We start from the raw sequence: 5778 nt of genomic DNA, 5'->3' as shown, positions 1-5778 counted from the left end.
TACTGTACAGTACTTTATTTTCCCAGTCCCGATTCATGTACCTGTAATATTCCTGTCGTTAATGGGACATTGCTTAAAGGACAGGAATAACAGCGCAGCGATGCTGTGTCATTCAGAGTTCAGTTAAATGATAGCTGTGAGTAAAGTTAAAATATTAGAATTATCAAATGGATTGAACTTGTGCAATTATCTCTGAACAGTTGGGAGAATAGATAGCAAATGGTCAGGCACACATTACTGAAAAATAGGCAACAATAAAAGGAGGTTCTGACTTTTCTGATATTGTACCGTGTGAAAGATAACAGACGGAAAATTTAATGCATCCAGGAAGACATCTTAGGAAATACATAGCATTCTCCAATAAGAGAAGTGGCACCTCTGGATGTAACACTAGGGATCAAAGATTAGTTCATTCCTTAAAAAAAAAAGGATTGTGAAAGGGTCTAGCAGTGGGGAGGCATTCTGGTGGTGGTGATTATATCCTGAATCCATTGTCAGAAGTTCTCAATTTATGAAGGGGGCAACTTTACTAAGGTGCAGAGGCGAGCACTAGAGTGCGATGCAAAATATTGGAATAAAATGAGGAAGTGAGTTTGACAGTTGAAAGCAGTTTACTTTGTATACTTTGTAGTATATTAAATATCTCCTCAGGTGACCAGAAGCACACTGCTGGCACTAAACTTGCCATTTCCCTACATACATTCAATGCAAGTGTTCTATGGGAGGATAACGGATTTGCTTGTTAGGGTCACATATACCAAGTTGTGAATACATATTCTGTTGTTCCTCCTCGGAGACAAGTGGACTGGGTGCAGTCTTTGTGCAATTCAGCAGCTGAAATTCTTTGGTGAAACAGAATTCAATCTGGCCCAGCGTTTGAACTGACACTCCCTGTGGTTGGGGAAGTAGAGTGAAAAAAGAAAAGGAAGTTAAACTATTGAATTACAAGCTCATACCTTCCTAGATATAGGAAATTCACTATAGTGAAGTATTTTTAAAATCAGAACTTTTATCATTTCTAGTCAATTTTTTTTTTCAAACAAGGAATTACAGGTCTAAGTCCTTAGAGCTTAAATCACTGTTTAACCTTAATTCCCAGATATGGAGAGATTAATGATTGCTGTATACTGATGATTCCAGCATAATCTCTTGGCAATCCTATCAACAGAAGTGACCTATTGCTTCTGGTACAGGAATAACCTCTCAACACAAACTGGTTTTATTGTTCTGGGTGGACAAGGTGTAAATGCAGACTTGTATTAGACCATAAGACACAGGAGAAGAATTAAGCCATTTGGTCCATTAAGTCTGCTCCACCATTCCATTAAGGCTGATGTATTATCCCTCTCAAACTCACTCTCCTGCCTTCTCCCTATAACTTTAGAAGCCCTTACAAATCGAGAACCTATCCACCTCCGCTGTAAATATATCCAATGACTTGGTCTCCACAGCTGGGTGTGGCAATGGATTTTGCAGATTCGCCACCCTCTTGTGAAAGAAATCCCTCCTCAACTCCGTTCTCGGGGGACGTCTGTCTATTCTGATACTGTGCTCTGTGATCCTAGGCTGCCCCACTCCCTCTTCGTGTTCACTTCATCTAGGTATTCTGTTTTAAACAGTAGCATGATAGAAGTATGAAAAGTATAATGTTTTAAATTGAAAGCTTGATTTAATTATAATTTCTTCCAATCCAGGTTTTGTTCAGAACTGTATGAATCACAAGGATACAGGAATGTATTACCTGGGGTGGAAACATGCACTGAATCTTTGGTGTTACCCCATACACTCTCACAAGGGCATCTTCTATGTCCTCCATCTAAAATTGAGAATTTTACAGTAACAGTTATAGCATAGTAATCACAGCATCGTAGGAAAACAAGGTGCTTAAGTTTGAAACGGGAGTGAGGTCTTACCATATAATACTTGGATGATGGCAATATATTAGACTTCTCAAGTACCCTAAATAAAGTTTCAAAGATAAGTTAATCACTGGAAATTAAGATCCTGAATTGAAATAAATATCACATTACAGAAGACAGCAATTGATCAGAGATCATTAGAGATGGACAGAGCACAACAGACAAAGATTAGGCTGACATGTTGGCGCTGCTGCCTGACAGCTCCAGCGCCCCAGGCTGAATCCTGACCTCCGGCAGTCTGCATGTGGAGTTCTCCGTGTTCATCCCATATGGATCTCTGGTTTCCTCCCACATTCCAACGACGGTTACCATAAATTATCCTCTCTGTTGGTTTGTGGTAGGATCAGGGTGAAGTTGATACACAAGAGAGTAAAGGTTACAGGGGATAAGTAGAATATAGATTTACTTGGATGAACACATTTGCACTGAGAACCAGCATTAACTGATGGGGCTGTATGATCTCTTATGTAGAAGAAGGTTTATCATAGAGCTCAGGTATAATCAAAAGCAAAAGGAGTGAATGTTAGTGTAGATAAAGAAATGGGTTAAAGTAGACATGAATGCTTTGATTTGGGAATTTTTAAAAGCACAAATTAAATACAAAAAATGGTAGCAGTACGTCTCCTGGCATACACCTCAAACAGAAAGCCTTTGAACACAGAACAGTACAGACGCTTTGTTTTTCAAATGTTCTAGCACATCCTCTTAACATCAACCTGTCCCAGCACATCAGTCTGTTTTACACAGACCTCACAATCACCAAGGCCCCTCTCACTGCTGAATACTGAAGCAAAGAATACTTGGAATAAGGAGTGGACGTCGGAGGATTGAGTAAAAACATTGTTAGATTACCCCCGCCCCAATGGGACAGAGTGAGATGAGGAGGATGTGCTACTAAGCAGGAGACAAGCTACCTGTTCAGGTCCAGATTTTTGAACAGTTCCAGGGCTTTACTGAAGTACTTCTTTTGGGAGTCCAAGGCTTCCAGTGTTGCCGCGCAGGTCCCGTGTTTTTGCCACTCGTGCTTCCTGAGAAAGAGACACCCGAAATGTCAGGCTGATTCCACAGACAGAAGACCATCCCTGTCAGTCCCATCCTTCCAGGCTGGGTTTTACTTCATGACGACGAGAGGTTTTCTCACACTTACTCATCCTATACAAATATCAGGTTGCATGGTTCCCCTTTTAAGATTAATGTTACTCATTGCATTTACATCGAAACAGACAGTGAAACACATTGCTTTGTGTCAACGTCCAACATAGTCCGCGATGTGCTGGGGAAAGGTCACGAGCATCGCCGTGCTCTCAGCACCAACATAGCGTGCCCGAAGGGTGCCATGGTAGCCTAGCGGTTAGCATGACACCATTACAGCTCAGGGCATCAAAGTTCAATTCCGACATCATCAGTAAGGAGGCTGTATGTCCAGTTAGCAGGTTAATTGGTCATTGTAAATTGTCCTGTGATTAGGCTAGGATTAATTCGAGGGTTGGTGGGTGGTCCAGCTCAAAGGGCTGGAAGGGCTTATTCTGTCCTGTATCTCTAAATAAATAATAAACTTACCTACCAACCCACATGTCTTTGTGACATAACACACACAATGCTGGAGGAACTCAGCAGGTCAGGTAGCATTTCAAATTTCTTTGGACTGTGGGAGGAAACCAGAGCATCCGGAGGAAACCCACGCGGTCACTGGAAGGAAGTACAAACTCCTTACAGACAGGAACGGGATTTGAACCCCGTCCTTGCAGCTGGCACTGTGAAGTGTTATGTTAACTGCTAGACGACCATGCGGCCCCCTCTGGTGCCATCCCACCCACTATACTACCATGCTACAATTCCTCAAAACACACTGCTTTTTCTGGATTCCTATCACGCCCAATAACCACTTCCACTTCAAAAGATTAAAACTAGGAGTGGGCAGCCATTCGATCCCTTTCTGCCTGATGTCATTCAAATAAGGTTGAAGCTGATCTTTTACCTCAGTGCCATCTTTCTGCACTAACCACAAATCCCCCGACTCCCTTAAAAATCAAGCAACTTTGAGGCAGAAAATCTTATCCTTTCTCCAGAAAGATTGTTTATTCTGACTTCTTTAACTGATTACAAATCATAATAAATTTATGTATTTTTGTTAGTTACTTAGCCTAGCCTGACCTTGTCCACCCATCTCCTAACCTTTTAACTGTATTTCTGTAGAGTCTTGAAGTTTTGTGTTATGGACATTATTACTGTAACTAGGCATAAATATCAAGCTCCTAGCATTATTTTTCCCATTATACGCTTCAACCATGTGGGGGAGGTAGAAATTTTAAGCATTTAAAAACTGAAACTGCTACAAGTACTCAGGTTGAGCAGCAACAAGGGACTGCAGCAATACAGAAATTGCTGTAGGAGCTGAACAGGATTGGAGGGACAGACCTTCGTGTCTCAGGCCAAACTGGAACTGAAACGTTGGGTGTCTATTTCTCTCAATGGCTGCTACCTGACCTGCTGGGTTCCTCCAGCATTGTGTGTGTTATATCACAAAGACATGAGGGTTGGTAGGTTAAACGGTCACTGTGAATTGACCCCCACTGGAGGTGGGAGATTCTGTGACCAGTCGATTGAAACGTGAAGCAAATAAAGTGTAAATCAATGTGTGACAGCCGGTGGGTGCTACGCTGGATCACTCTGACTCTACGGCAGATCGTGCTGACTGGGCTCTGATTTTCAAGTCTGATTTCAGTGGCTCCCAGGTGCGGGGATGCTTAGGGCTCTATGTGAATGGAACTCCATGCACCACACACCTGTCCGAGCAGGTAGACTGGAATCCAAATGGACACTGAAATCAGCAAGGTGATACCTCCAAAGTGCAGTACTCTTCGGGACTGCGTTGCCAACATGAGCAATTGAGCTGTGAACAATGAGAGCCAGGTGATCATCACAGGACCTACCAGAGACGAGTACTGTTGGGATTAATCACATCAGGCCACCACTGCTTCAAGTCAGATAAAATATCCTGCAAACAAACAGAAACGTAAAGCACTTTAACTGCCAAGGGACGCAGTGCAACAACATAAATAAGAGTCCAACCAGTGAGGTGTTAATCTGATCTTGTGCTTTAGAACAGCTCATCATTCGGAATCCATAAAGCTGGATTGCCATTGTCTGAAAGACAAGGCTTGAATCACCTCCTAATGTACAACATAGAACAGCACAGCACACGAACAGACCCTTTGGCCCGAGACGGTGTGCCGAATCAATTAAATTAGTAATCACAAACAAGAGAAAATCTGCAGATGCTGGAAATCCAAGCAACACACACAAAATGCCAGAGGAACTCAGCAGGCCAGGCAGCATCTATGGAATGAGCACAGATTCCATTTTGGGTCGAGACCCTTCCTCAGGACTGGAAAGAAAGATGAGGAGTCAGAGTTAGAAGGGGAGGAAGAACCACAAGGTGATGGGTGAAACCAGGGTGGGGGGGGAAGGGTGAAGTAAAGACTGGAAAGCTGATTGGTGAAAGAGATACAGGGCTGGCGAAGGGGGAATCTGATAGGAGACAATAGAAGGCCATGGAAGAAAGAAAAGGGGGAGGAGCACCAGAGGGAGTTGATAGGCAGACGAAGAGATAAGGTGAGAGCAGGGAATGGGGAATGGTGAAGCGTGGGGGAGGCATTACTGAAGTTCGAGAAATCGATGTTCATGCCATCAGGTTGGAGGCTTCCTAAAATGAGGCCAACAGAACTGTACGCAGTACTCAGACACAGCCCAACTAGAGCTTTAGAAAGCTGCAACATTACTTCCTGAATTTTGAAACCAGTGCCTCGACTAATAAAAGCAAGCTTGCCAAATGCAGCCTTATCCACCCTATCAACAC

At 43.0% G+C, this 5778-nt stretch overlaps 1 pseudogene; it reads right to left on the bottom strand.

Moving 5' to 3' along the window:
* Positions 1–603: 603 nt before the first annotated feature.
* Positions 604–5778, bottom strand: part of LOC140730665 (ribonuclease T2-like) — a 38982-nt pseudogene continuing 33807 nt past the window's right edge.

The sequence above is a fragment of the Hemitrygon akajei genome, chromosome 7, assembly GCF_048418815.1.
Source record: "Hemitrygon akajei chromosome 7, sHemAka1.3, whole genome shotgun sequence".
Lineage (NCBI taxonomy): Eukaryota > Metazoa > Chordata > Chondrichthyes > Myliobatiformes > Dasyatidae > Hemitrygon > Hemitrygon akajei.
This window is presented reverse-complemented; position numbering and strand designations above follow the sequence as displayed.